The sequence below is a fragment of the Sinocyclocheilus anshuiensis genome, unplaced genomic scaffold (assembly GCF_001515605.1).
Source record: "Sinocyclocheilus anshuiensis isolate Anshui unplaced genomic scaffold, SAMN03320099.WGS_v1.1 scaffold1339, whole genome shotgun sequence".
In the NCBI taxonomy this organism is placed as follows: domain Eukaryota; kingdom Metazoa; phylum Chordata; class Actinopteri; order Cypriniformes; family Cyprinidae; genus Sinocyclocheilus; species Sinocyclocheilus anshuiensis.
This window is the reverse complement of record NW_015539932.1, coordinates 443,032-458,350: the sequence shown is the minus strand read 5'-3', so window position 1 is coordinate 458,350 and position 15,319 is coordinate 443,032.

Sequence of the window (15,319 nt, the reverse complement as noted above, 5' to 3'; positions counted from 1 at the left end):
GATTTGAGAGGCACAAGGTTGCTGGCATTGACCGATCCCACCGTTAACCTGTCTCTGACACCTTCTCCCCTTATTACTCTGGCACTGCCATCCTCAACAGGCTGTAAGGGACAGACAGTAGACCAGACACAAGAAAAATACAGCAACATCTCCAAAAAACCTGCACCTGCAACTCTTTGCAGGTACATTTAATACAGCAAAAGTACAATTTTGCAATCTTTTATCAAGGTGTTTGTGCAAGAGCACAATTTTTTATGAGCACTTGAAGTGATGCCATTTGGCAAGTCAAGCTGTGCCATTTTTGGCAAGCTGACTGAGCGGAATACGGTGAATGTCACATTGCAGCCGTACTGTCCGTGCTAATAAAATATTGTCCCCCAAAGTGTTCAAATCACTTAGAACCTGTTCCAAATACCAACCTAATCCTTTTCAGTCCTTTTCCGAGTCTACACTTTACATGTGCACTTGACAACCATCTCAACTCCCCAAATACACATTAAGTGTGCCATCTCGGACTGAATTTCAGAGGCTGGTACCACTTATTACAGGTAAGTGTCTTGTAATAATTTGAGGAAGTATTGCTGAAAAGCTCAGATAACCTGTTGTTTTTGCATGCAGGAAAAACTGAAGAAAAGAAAAACAGTAATGTGATACCCTGAGAAGATGCCCGGCTGTGGGTTGGCAGCCAGCTTTTGCTCATAATTCCCGATGCACGTCACTGCCTTCTGCTGCCAGGCCCAGCCATAAAGAAAACAGAGTTCATGGCCCTTTAAGTAACTCACCTAGTACTAAAGGTCACACAGCCAGGTCTTGTCATCCCCACCCTCTCTGTCTCCCTGCTCCCTCTTCCTCCTCCTGCTCTGCCATCCCTCAGTGCCCACTTCCTGACCATCAGAGCCAATCGCCAACCGCCCTTGCCTTCTCCGCCACCAATGCGGAGCAGCAATCTGTCACCCAGGCACTGGAGGACGCCACCCTGCTGGCCCCCTTCCGCACACTGCCGTAATGGCTTCTGGCATCCCACGAAAGAAAAGTAATGGACAAAAAAGAAGAGAGTTGTGGGGATAGAAATAGACGGAGAAGTCTAAAGGGGCAGTTAGTTTAGAATCACTCTTCACTTTCGAACTGCCCCTAGCCGCACTCCCCGTGCACCTCCTCTCCATAAAGCTCTTGCTCATCCACTCCACGCCACCTTGCTTTGGCCCCGTCGCTTTGCACGATACTTCAGTGAATAAATGAGTCGTTTTAATCCGACTGACAAGCTGGCATTACCCAACCCTGCCCTCCATCTGTACTGGCCGCCAGCTCAGCGGCAGGCCCTGGGCAGCTCCATGTGCCAATCCAACACACACACAGCTTATCCTGGCGGCCGCTTCAGGGACAGACGGGATAGAGCTCCATGCGGCTACTACCCATCCACACCAAAGAGCTATTTATATAAGAAAAGGATTAACTGTCACAATCTTTGATGGACAGCAACATGGATTGAAAAGGGGCTTGTTAATTATTCATTGATTTGTGGTGGTTCGGCATGTGGAATCTTTCTTGTTTACTTAGTTTGAAACATTAGATAAGGTTTAAGAGGCTTTTACCATGGCATTCTTGTTGCTCAGTTGTTGGAGAACGTCGCTAGCAACAAGAAGATCGTAGGTTTGATTCTCAAGGAACACACAAACGAATTAATTGTGTTTCTCAAATGGTACAGTAAACCTGAAATGTACAGCTATTGGGGCATACAATATGTAGCATGTTACTCAGGATAGTGAATTAGTACTTTAATCAGTAGTAAAACGACAAACTTTGAAGTTATTAATGGGATAGTTCTGTCAATAATTACTCACCCTCATGTTGTTCCAAACCCATACGACCCTTGTTCATCTTCGGAACATGAATTAAGATACTTTTGATGAAATCCGAGAGCTTTCTGACCCTGCATAGACAGCAACGCAACTGACAGGTTCAAGGCCCAGAAAGGTAGTAAGGACATCGTTAAAATAGTCCATGTGACATTAGTCGATTATGAAGCTACTAGAATACTTTTTTTGTGCAAAGAAAACAAAAATAATGACTTCATTCAACAATTTCTTCTCTTTCATGTCAGTCTTCGCTGTGCATTCAGATGAAGACCACAATGCATTCGTGTGATGCTGCTGACGCAGGAGCTGGCATAAAAACACAAAAAATGATGTTTGTCTGTTAATCAGAATCAAGTTTTTAACAGTGCTCACATAGTTATCACGCACGTCTAACATACTTGAGGTGGGCAAGTGACCATGCTTCTTTTTTAAGTCTGATCCCAGAAGCCTTGAAATTATAATTAAGCATTTCAAGGTCCTGTTTCAAATATTATACAGTATAGATTATCATCCTTATGTTACGTAGCATTTAGCAGTCCAAGCTTGATCCAAGTGAAAAAGAGTGTAACCCAGATTTTAGAGAATCACACATTCTCTTGCCTCCACTCAGGGGTTAATTCTGCTCTGTTGTCCTTGGCACACTGTGGGCATACTGCAGCATGGCATAGTTCTCTCGCTCGCTCTCTGCCTCTATCCTCTCTATCCTCTCCCAGCAGCGGGGGGTGGACAGAAACACTGGCAAATGAAGGCACTGAAACCCTCTGCTCCATTTCCTCTCTGCTCTCCACTTGTCTCTCTGTTTGCTTTGCTCCCTCTTCTCTCTTGGCCAGGTGGCACCTCTTAAACATGGCCCAGGAACGTTTGAGTGGCCGATTAAGCATGGGGATTTTCTCCCATGTAGCTGTAATGAGTCAGGTGAGAAAGGGTGTACTCAGTGTCAACCATAATGTCATCAAATTTCTGTTTTTACGCTGATCTAGGACCAGTGTCAGAGATGAAAAAGAAACCTCTGTGATCATTTACTCGCTCCCAACCTATGACTTACTTTCTTCCATTTGAATAGGAAAAGTTTAACTTTATCTTAAAGTGCTCTTTTCCATACAACAAAAGCATATAGTGCAAAATATATTAGTATAATATTCCCTTCCACCTTTCATATCTCATTCATTTTTCTGGTTATACAAATATGATGTGTCATGCTTACAATGGAAGGAACCTGGAGCAATGCATCTTTGCATATTTTCAGCAAACAACGTCTTAAATTTGGTTTTGTTCCTTAATCCTTACACAAAACTGTTCATGCACACAAAAATGAAATCGTAAATGACGACAGAATCTTCATTTTTTTCTGCAAACTATTTCCTCAAAGAGGAAACACAAAACTGTGGATCAGCGCCGTTTCCAGCATTATCACTCCAATGTGAGACTTCCTGCCGAGCCAATGATGGCTTAGCGTCACAACAGGAGATCATGACTGTTTGAGTAGCCAGTGCTAAACCGCAGCTGGTGACTTTCTGCCTTTTGATGATGGGTGTTCACATCAGAAGGGCTTGTAAACAGAAGGGAGTGTTTAACAGCCTTTTGTTGAAAAGCTGATCTATCCTTATTTGCATGGCTGTAAAAGTACAGTGCCGCAAACTGTTCACTAAACTGTCTGTTGTTTGTTCTTCTGCGAGGTGCTCGTAATAAATCTCAGTAGGGGTTGACGACACTCATATTTAACAGCCATGGCGTGATGAAGCTTCTGGGGCTTGAAGTTTTTTTTTTGAAGTACTGCTATAGAAGCTGTTTTCCTTTATAATGGCATCCAATCAACTCCCAGAGACCAAAAACGCATCAATTGATTATTTAGGTTACGGCCTGACCATGACAGCTGTGTAGCAATGGAGCCCAAATAGAAATAAATCATTGACTTTTTTTCTCAGTTAGGTAGGTTAATAACTGAAAATGGCGTGTAATGTTTTATTTAACTTTGGGGCAGGGACAGTGAAAAGGGCCAGCACATGTTGTGGAGGGCTGAGGGAGGCACAGCGAGCTTCATTCGCTCTGGGGTGCGAGCGGAGCTAAGGACTCAGAGAATGATACCCGCCCCTTAGGCCATTCCATATTAAACAAGTGCTTTGGAAGTGTGCCGTCATTACTATTCATCACAAATAAATACTTAAGCACAGAGAGCTTAGTGCCCCGCTGTTATACAGTTCTCCATTATTACTGCGGCCTGGCCGTCTAGCTGCCTGCTCGGCTGCAATGTGCCCAGACTCTTCCTGTGTCCTTCAGCCTTCTGGAGCGAAAGCGAGAGAGCACAAGCGAGAGAGAGGGTGACATATATGCCTGTCCAGCCTGCCTGCCAGTGCCCTTTAAGCAGGTAAGCTGCCAAGTTATGTGTCTCATGGGCTTTGCTGCCCACAAACTGCGCTCTCATACCCCCTTCTCTCTTTTTCTTTCACTCGCTCTCTGTCTTTCCTGCTTGCTTTCTCTCATGCATACACATCTCAAATCTCCTTTTCCTTTCTCTTTATTCGCCTCCCTGTCATAGTCAGGCAAATACAAACTCTGCAGAAGAAAATGGGGGGGGGGTGTCACCTGCAACATTGAGATTACTGGACAGTTACTGAATCCTGTGCAGTGCACGGATTTTACTATGGGTAAAGAGTGTTCTAAAGCCCACTTAACTGTAGTAAAAACACTGTAACGGACTACAGTGGCTAATTGCTTTTATGAAACACCCAATTGTGTTGTTTATTGACTGTGTCCAAAACCTAAGGCATCTGCCTTGCTCCCTATTAAGGTAAAGTTGTGATTAAACAGAAGTATGATGGACATACAAGTGAAATGGATTAGCAAAAAATGGCCTTCTTCTAAACATTGGTTGTTGATTGGATGGAGACAAATCTGAATGCAGACTTGCAGTAAATTCTGGAGGGCCAGGATTAAGTGGACTAAATGATTGGAGAAGTCCAGCATACGTTACCAGAGAGAAGTCAGTTGTTTAACTCTATCAAGTTTTTGATGAGCAATTACACAATTGTAAGGTCATAAATGTTTTTTTTCCCCCCAAATTAAATATGCATAGATGAATTGTTCACAATAAGATCAACAACATGAATTTAGAAAATATAATTTTTATTTAATGCCTACTATAATAATTATTTGCATGAAATGTTTTTATATGATGGAACTAAAAAAAAAAACAGGCTTTCAAGGCACCATAATGTCTAATGATCTTACAACAAATTCAAATGAGCTTTAAAGATATCCAAGCAAATATTGAGTGGTTTCAGTGCTTATTTCCCAGTAGAAAATGAGCTGTAAGTTGAAAAAGGGACATTTATTAATGAATAGATGCAAGCACCATTTTCATTCTTTTCACCAACTGCTGAACTGCATAGGATTGTGGATAGTTAGTGAAGAATGTTCTTTTCAAAATCCAACCAGATGAAGACATCTTAGTAGATGTTATGCAAACATTGCATTGGGACATGACTTGTTGCCTTCCTACCTTCATAAACTGCCTCCAAATGTAGCGTTTTTTAGCTTTTGGACACAGTCGTAGATTAAGCAGTCAATGTTATCCAATTATAGTCAATTTACAATGGCAGCTCATTCAATAACAATGCATCTGTTTTATAATAATCATAACTTACATTTCGTCCCACCCCCAAATCTTGAACATTTGGTTACATCTTTGACAAGCATGCACACAAAGACTAGGCACAGCGCCGGAGTAGGACAAACTCCAATCCCTCTTTGCTATGGGTTTTTTGGAAGGTGATTTAGCTCATTCTCTTTGCATCCGTCCCAGGCAGCAGTACGCTGGGCTGGGTTGGCCGTGCTGCCGGCTGGCTGGCAGAGTTTGGCGCGCGGACTGTGCTCTGAATGTGTGCTGATGAATTGCAGGCACGATGCGGGCCGGCAGCCGGCGAGGAGAACCACCAAGCGGTCGTCAGGCCCCATCAGTGTCTACCTCTGTGATGGGGAAATTGTGGAGACAGCGCTGACAACTTAATTTAACACCGAGAGTGATACTGCGCACTGGATAATTGATAATGCTGCCACACACACACACACAAATAGACACTGCAAAACATCCTGTCAGAGTGACAGTGAAGAGAACCAATCCTTTGCTAAAACGAACCCGTGATTTGTAATCAGTATTTCTGCCGTCCAAAATAATTGAATAGATCATTTAACAGGTAAAACAGAAAGTGTAACAGAAAATCTAGTTACTTTGCTACTTAATGTTTCGGATAAAATACTATTAAACTTTCAAATCTTTATTATTTCATCCTCAAACGTGCATTTATCAGCCCAGTACTTTGTAAACATGACTTTGATTCATGGCACAGTGCTAAAAAACCTGCATGCCCTTCTCCCAGAAGTTCGTAAGGTCAGCCAATCAGATTGGAACTGCCGATTTTGACCATCTCTTGCCATTTTTGTGTCCAGTTTGCATCAGGTGGTCAGTGAACAGACTGTGGGAGGTTCATAGCTGGTAGAGAAATATTCTGGGAAACAGAAACAGTTTATATTTTAAAGTTGTTTAACAGTCGATTTTATCCAAAGTTACAGCACATTCAAGGTAGGCTGTGTGTCTTATCAAAAGAGTAAAAAAAACATGCATCAGTTTAATTCTTCAGCTGTAGTGCTTTAAACACACATCATGTTTACGTCTGTATTCGTCAATGAAATCAAAATTCAGAAGCCTGCATTCATATTCCTATGTTTTTTAAAACAGCGATTTCTTTTCTCTTGTGTGCGATGGATTCGATAAATTTGCAGGTAGAGACGGATTGCAAGCATTTCCCGTGGGCCTAACACATATATACCGTTCTGAAATATTACATCAGTTTTTGTAGATAAGCAGAGCGGAGTGTGAAGGCTTTGAACAGACCTACTCTGGTCCCTCCTCACACTTCAGGCAGCGCACAGCACCGAGAACTAAATAAAACCCGGGCCTAGCGAATCCCTTCAGCAAGTCAGGCAGCCATAATCCCCTTTTAATTTCCTTTTGGATCCTTCGCCAGGGCTCCGTATAAAGCCGGCTGTCCGTGATGACACAGTGGCCCTGGTGACAGTGCAGGGCTATGGGGGTCTTTACGGGGATCCAGGCGAGGAATATACAATAACCAAGCGAGGTCTTTTCAGCCTTTATACGGCCTGCTTTCTGTTTGCCCAGCACTCCGAGGGGGATTTTCAATGCCATACACACATACAAACACACTCTCTCCCTTCTACCCCTCTAACACACACAAATGCACACTTCCGTCTGTGCGCAAGGCCTTGCACACACACACACACACACACTCCTTCGGAAGCAGACCCAATGTAAAGTTTCTCTGTATAAAGCTATTTATATCTTAATTTATACAGGTTGGCTGTGATGTATGGGTCACACGGCCCACTCCGCTCAATCCCTCTCAATCCCACAATGCACAGTGTAATATTTCCTCTTGAACAGCAATTTATTTTTCTCTTGTAGAGGAGTTATTTAAAAGAAAAGGTCTCATCATTAAAATGTATGCTTTTGCAACACGGCTGAGCTAAAGGGCAGCCAGTGAACGCGGCACACTCCCTGTTCGCCGACTGAAACGAGACGGGAAGAGTCCACGTAGACCAACACATCCTGAAAAAAGAACGAGAGAAGAGAGAGAGAGAGCACATCTTTGTAACATATTTGCCCAAAAGGTGGGTTCAGACCAACAAAATGGAGAGAGTTAACGTTATCCCGGGAGATGAATGGATTTCTCCTGACATTTACCATTGTATAGGGTACCGTATATCTCCCACATGTAATATTACTGAATTTGAAGTTATCTGATATAGTCAGATATACCATCTTTTTTTAAGTATCTAGTTGCAGTGATTTATAATAAAGAGAGTTCTTTCCATAAAATGTCATTGGAGGCTCTGTGTCATATGTAACCCTCTCATCACCTGAAGACGTTCTCCTGCTTGAGTCTGGCGTTTTTATCCCATCCACCAGCTGAAGTAATTAAAGGGTTATTAGTAAACAGATACTCATGCTCACTTACCACTGCCAACTGTCTCATACCATCTGCTGGTATCACACCGTCACACCTATCTATCTATCTATCTATCTATCTATCTATCTATCTATCTATCTATCTAGCTATCTATCTATCTTCTGTCATTCATGTATTATCTGTTGTTCATTAATTTGTTCCATCCATCCATCCATCCATCGATTATCTATTTTACTGTATGTCAGATCCATCCATTCATCTATCTGTTGTTCATTCGTTAGTTCCATCCATCCACCCATCCATTCATTCTTTCTATCTATCTCCACCACCATCCCTAACCATCCATCCTAACCACCTAACCATCCATCCATCATCTATTGTTCTCTCTATCATTCTATTTATTGACATAAGTCGTATCTATTTATGTCAGATCCATCCATCAATCTATCTATCGTTCTATCTATCGTTCCGTCGTTCTATCATTCTATCTGCCATTCTTTTGTTCTGTCTATCGTTCTATCTATTGCTCTATTGTTCTATCATTCTATCTTCTGTCATTCATTTATGTATTATCTATTTACTATCTGTTGTTCATTCATTCGTTAGTTCCATCCATCTATCTTTCTATCGTTCTATCTATCGTTCTATCAGTCTATCTATCTTTCTATCGTTCTATCGCTCTATCGTTCTATCTTCTGTCATTCATTTCTGTATTATCTGTTTACTATCTGTTGTTCATTAATTTGTTAGTTCCATCCATCCATCCATCCATCTGTTGTTCTATCGTTCTATCTATCATTCTGTCGTTCTTTCGTTCTATCTATCGTTCTCTCTATCGTTCTATCGTTCATCTATCGTTCTATCATTCTATCTTCTACCATTCATTTATGTATTATCTCTCTGTTTATGTCAGACCCATCCATCTATGTTTATATGTATGTGTGTGTGTGTGTGTTTACTTATGCTTTGGTTCTGGCACTGTGTTGATTCCAAGGCAACCATTACTTTTTTATTGCATTTTCTCGCTTTGCCTGTATCCTCCACCTTGCCTCTCCACCCCCTCCCCTCTCCCCTCTCCATCCTCGCTGTTTTTTTTTTTCCTGTAATATTGAAGGGATTAACCCTGCTAGCCCCTTGGTGGTTACTGTTTCATTTTATTCTTATTAAAATCTTAAGAGCCTTCTTTAATATTCCTGTATGATACTACCTCAATAATCTAGCTCTCTTCCTCTTTCCCTTTGTGTGTTTTTGTGCCTGTGTGAACTGGTGAGTGTGTGTGTGTGTGTGTGTGTTTTCTGCCTGCTATAAGTGTTCACAAGTGCACAGCTGTCGATAACCAGTGAGCAGCGTATAATATGATGATTATGAACATGTGCTTGAATTTGTTCACATTTATTTGCATGACAGTGATTGTATTTTATAGTAATCATAATTAACTTAATTCACAATCCTTCCCATACATTATGCCTGACACATATTATTATGATTTAGTGTTTTTTTGCAGGCCTTTAGCTCACCAGTAATGCTGTAATACTCCTGCTGAGCGGCAAACAGCTATTTACAGAAAACTGCATTGATTTTGTGACACCTCAGGTTTGAGTAGAGTAGCGAACATGAATACTGTTGTCACAGCAAAGCTTGCTGGATCATTCTCTCATTTCTGCATCAGTTTCCATGACCTGAGGCAGCTTATGTGGCAATGTGTGTTCTTCTAGCACAAATCATAGAGAGTCTGAAGGTGCGCTGAGAGTTTTTGTCATCTACTAACTGTCATCTGTCAGTTACTGATCATTTCTCCTCTATTTAAAAAAACTGCTGAAGTTTAAAATTACATGGAATTTATTGGCACATGTCCATTTTTAAATGATTTTACATAAGTAAAATTTAATTTTATTTATTATTATTATTATATTGCTTTCTTTGACATGCAGCCTATTCCTTCGCACACCTGTTTTGGTTTGGAAAATAAAATTAGTTTCATTTTGGTTTTCTTTTCTCTTTTTTTCCGTGTGCTAATTTTTATTCCATGTCAGTATTCATGACTTCTGAGTGTTGTATTTAAAAATGAGAGAAACTCCTTTTATTTAAATTAGTTCAACGGCTCAAAAAGCCTTGCTCAAGATCACAGTAATGTACAGTCCTCCCACCCTCACGTATTTTAGTGCTTGTAAAAGACAAGAATATTTCTCTCTATTCACTGGCAAACAGAAACCAATTCCTCCACCCCCCTCCGCATCCACCGCACAGAGGTCGAATTGTCAAAATGACTCTTTTTATTACAGTTCATAAACACAGATTCCCCCAGTGGCCTTTGGAAATTTCACATAAACTTTGATCAAACAGACGTCAGCTTTCTTGGTTTTAAGCACCTGCCATAACGTGCGAAAATAGGCCCACTCAATCACAAGCAAAGAAAACAGTGGGAAAATAGAGCAAATGCCACAGCGTCACTGTTATATCAAGTCATTATTGTCCAGAATACCCAGGGAATGGATCTCATATGATACAATAAGTTTCTCTTTCATTGATTTTATTTTCTCTCTCTGAATCTCTTGTATGAATTCTTCCTCTCTGGTAAACTTTGTGGTTTAAAGTTAATGAGTCAGAATTCACTGGTGCATTTATGAGCCTTGAAAAATGCCTGAAAATAGACAGTGGAGAGGAGTGTGAGGAAAAAGGTCTCATGTATGTCCCTTAAATCCCTGTGGCTGTATCTCTCATAGTTAATGTTTCGTCCCTTCCATTTAAATGCTGTAAGGAGTCAAAGCATGAAGCCATTGTTGGTCATAGGTCCATGCAGAATCTGCACAATTCTTCTGTGCTTTTTTAGTTCTTTTGTTACGGGAAATGGTTTTTAATATGGTATAATGTAAATAATAGTTAGTAGCTGAATTAGTTCACCAGAAATTTTGGCAAAATTGTTGTTGGAGTGTTCATGAGAGCTCAACAGAGAGGTATCAATCAGAGTTGTGCGCCTTTTAAAATCCAATTCGCTTCCCGAATTAAAATTTTTAAATTGAGGTAGAAAAGAGAATGCAGAATTGCTATTCAAATTTGCATGTAAGAAAGTATTGAAGTGAATTACAATGAATTGTTTGACAAGACTAAAGTTTAAAATTTAAACACCTCTTCTCCCAGAATGCCTTACCTGCACTGAATTGTGATTCATTTAACTCCTTCTGTCATTCCATTCCAACTTCCTGTGGGGTGTGGTCAGTTTCATTCAAATTCCAACTTATGAAATTATTAAGTTCTGAGTTTTTAACATTCTTGAATTGCAAATGGTCCAATACATGAATGAAGCTTTCTTTTGAGTTACATCTTTTAAAATTAATCAGCTTAACTGGTTCACAGAATTGAATGATTGCTTCATGAATCAGGATCTGGTTCTTGATCCTGTTACTGCAGTTGACTGAGAGAAAAATGATCACTGATGACTTCCTTGTGGACCAGTCATAGTCAATGCTAATATACTTCCAGAACATTTCTGGTTTGGGGTTTTGGGTCAAGTTTCTCTATATAATTAGAGAGGTTTGGGTGAGAAAGAATGGCAGAATGAATAACATTTCATACAAATTATTCGCACTTCTAATAGTCTTGAAAAGCATTACTTTAGGACTGTCCTAGTCTACATTATACAGACAATGCCGAACATGACACACTGATAACTACAAACAATGAGTGTGTGTGTGTGGGTAACCTTAGAGTCATAGAGATAGTGATGTGACTGGCAGCTCTAGGTAGGGATATCAGAGAGCACCCTGCTCTCCTTTCGGCCTTTTTGTCTGAACGTCGGGTCTATTCTCTCACTCAGAGGCCTCATGGGCGTCCTCAGTGGCTCCTTAAGATAGCAGTAATTACTGAGGACCCACAGCTGCGCTTTTGCGGCGTATTGTTCAAGTGTTGGTTTGCCTCTTCATAGAAGTGAGGGAACAGGCGTGGGGTTTTTCCTAACCTATCATACTGCTCAGTCTTGTCTCTTCAGATCTTCTATCTTGTGGTCTATCTTACCCCTATTCTCCTTTGCCTGCTCCTTACTTTCGTGACTCAAGTCTTCCTTTCACTGCTCTTCTATTGTTTTCACTATCTGTTGCCACTCGATTCTTTCTCTCTTCCTCGCATCAGGTCATCTGCTCCAGGGCTTAACAGTGCCATATCTTGCCCTCATCACTGGCTTTCTTTCATTCATGTCTCTGTTTGTATCTTACACTGGTGCTTTTTCTAGATTGTCATTGCTAACGTGAAGAGATGTGGGAATACTAGATGTGAGCAGGGATCTGGCGATATCATATTATATTGATATCAGGGTTACATTATGCCAGTATTGTGATTTGTTTAGTTTGTAGTTAAAGTAAACTGATATATTCTGATCTCTGGACCTTAAAACTTTCTCTTATGCTCACCAAGGCTGCATTTATTTGATCACAAATACAGTAAAACTACATAAATGACCATGTTAAATGTCTGTTTTCTATTTTAATGTATATTGAAATGTAATTTGATTCTGAGATGACAAAACTGAATTTTCAGCATCATTACTCCAGTCTTTAGTGTCATGATCCTTCAGAAAATATTCTAATATGCTCATTTGCTGCTCAAGAAACATTTCTTATTATTATCGATGTTGAAAATACTTTTACACAAACTATGATACATTTTTCCCAGGATTCTTTGCTGAATGAAAAATTCAAAAGAACAACATTAAAAAAAAAAGGAAATCTTTTGTAACAATGTAAAAAATGTTGCTGTCAATTTAATGTCTCTTTTGAAAGAAAAGAAAATCTTACTGATCCCAGACTTTCGAACAATGTGAAAATGTATATATTCTTAGCTTGATATTATTGATTCAGTATCAATATTGTAAAATATTGTTATTTTTTCACGACCCTTAGTATCCACACTGGAAGAACTTGAGATTGACAGTGGATGTTCTGAAATACACATCACCTCAGAATGACTACTAAACACAGACCAGCTCTTCAGAAACGATAAAACTGGTGAATGCATTTGTATTCTACTTTGTTATGAATGCAAATCCATGCAAATCAATGCAACATATTTAGAAAATAGAATAGTGAAATATTGATATATTTTAACTGCTTAAAATCTGCTTGAAAATGCATAAGGCAATCAAAAGATGATTTAAATTAGAAGGCCAGAGCCCAGAATATACAAGAATGTAACAGATATGTGGAGAATAAAATTCACATCCATCAATTCAGATATACATATGGATATTTGTAAATAAAATCATTTTATTTCAGACAGATGGGGACAATAAAGTGGGCGAAATCGCTGTGCAGCGCGTCAAAAATAGAAATGGGGCGTCCGTCAACTGTCGCAATGCACTGCAACATCCGCATCCAGTGTAGACAGCTTCGAGAGCTGATCTAGTTTTGTAGACACAGTGTAGACAAGGTGTCAGCCAATTAACTATTTATTCTTGTGTATATTTTATAAAGCTTTCACAGGATTTAAATTCAAGAATGAAGGACAATCGTATAAGTGACAGGCTTTTGTGTCGCGTGTGTATGTGTGCATTCTAATATGTTTGTATTGTGGGTGTTAAAGTGTGTGTGTGTGGTATGTGTCGGCATGAACAGGTGTGTTGGTGTGAATTATAAAGGATGCTCAGCACACCCTCAGTGTTGTGGGAGGTTGAACACTCAGTCTTGGCACACTCAGGTCAGGGGAGATCTGCCTCTGTGCTGGATCAAAGAGAGCTGAGCCTGTGTCACACTCTCCAGCCATGATACTAATGCCACAGTCCTGGCAAACACAATGCTCCTCTCCCATCTCCTACTGTTTCTCTGTTTATTCTCTCTCTCTACCTCAACACCTGACATATAATCAATAGACCAGAGTTCTCCATTGTTACTAGAAGGAAATAATAGTAAGAAAAATTGTTATTCAGTGAATTTGCATAATGCAATCATTGATTTTTGTCTAAATATCTAGTTGGCCTTTTCATGACTTTTTTTCTAGCCTTTTCATGACTAATACAGATTCAGTTTTTATTGTTTTTGTCAGATTGTCTTTTATTATTGTATAGCTTGCAAACATAGTATGTATCATTATTTATCATATTTTTTTATTTTCAATAATGATAAAAGTAATAATAATAATATATAAAATAATATATAAAATGTATTATATTTTAAATAATATAATTTTGTCATTATATATATATGATGAAAAATACAAATTGTAATATATAATATAATTTATAATAAATAAAAATATTATATATATATATATATGTATAATTTATTTTACTGTTTGATGCAGTACACAGTTCTCTTTTGAGAATGGCTATTTATAATCTTAAATAATTATCTGAATTATTATCATGACAGTTATTACATAACTGATTAATTTGAAAGTGTGAATGGACTATAGCTTAAACTATCTCTATTCATAACCTATTCTTATTAAAAAAAAAAGATCTCAGTTGTATTTGAATTTCATAGATGTGAGTTTCTGAAATTTACAACTGTGATGACAAGTTTCTCTATATGATATCTCTTTGTACCCATAATGTTTTTCAGCACTCTCGGCATAAAATCGATGAGGAATGTGAAACACATCGGATGCATCGGCTGTTGTTCTGTGTTCCTGATACAGATCAAATCAACAGAGGTGTAAAGAGTACCTAAAAACCATACTTGAGTAAAATTACAGATACCTTACAGTGAAAATTACTCCACTACACGTTACAAGTCACCAATTTCAAAACAACTTGAGTAAAAGTCTTAGAGTATCTGATTTTAACAGTACTTAAGTATTTTACTTATACTAAATATAGGCTCAAAAAATGCACTAGTCAAAGAGACATGCCAGACTTTCAAATCTCTGCCCAGTGTGGAAGCCTGCACAGCTAGGGCGAGAGAACAGAAGAGCCGAGCCTGCAGAAACTCCAGCACTGAACCGATCTGGCAGTGAACTGGGTCAAGCTGGCGATCTCTGCACCAAGAAGTGAAAAGCTTCCACTTCAGGGCATACAGTTTCCTCGTTGAGGGAGCTCTGGATTGGAGGATGGTCTCAACAACCTCAGTTGAGAGACCGGAAGCTACTAGTTGTGCCCCCTCAGGGGCCACAGCCATAACTTCCACAACTCCGGGCGGGGGTGAAATATCGTGCCCTCCGCCTGTGAGAGGAGGTCCCTCCTGACGGGGATCTCCCATGGAGAGCCGTCGAGAAGGGATATCAGGTCCAAGAACCATATTCGACCTGGCCAGAACGGGGCTACTAGCAGTAGACGGACTCCGTCCCGGCGCATTCTCTCCAGAACTCCCGGGAGCAGAGTGATCGGGGGAAAAGCATACAGACGAAGCCTCAGGCAAGTCTGTACCATGGCATCCAGCCCCAGTGGAGCTGGATGAGTCAGAGAGAACCAGAGGGGACAGTGCGATGGGTGCGATGTTTGCGACAGGTCCACCTGAGCCTGGCCAAAAACTCTCCATATCTGCTTCACCACCT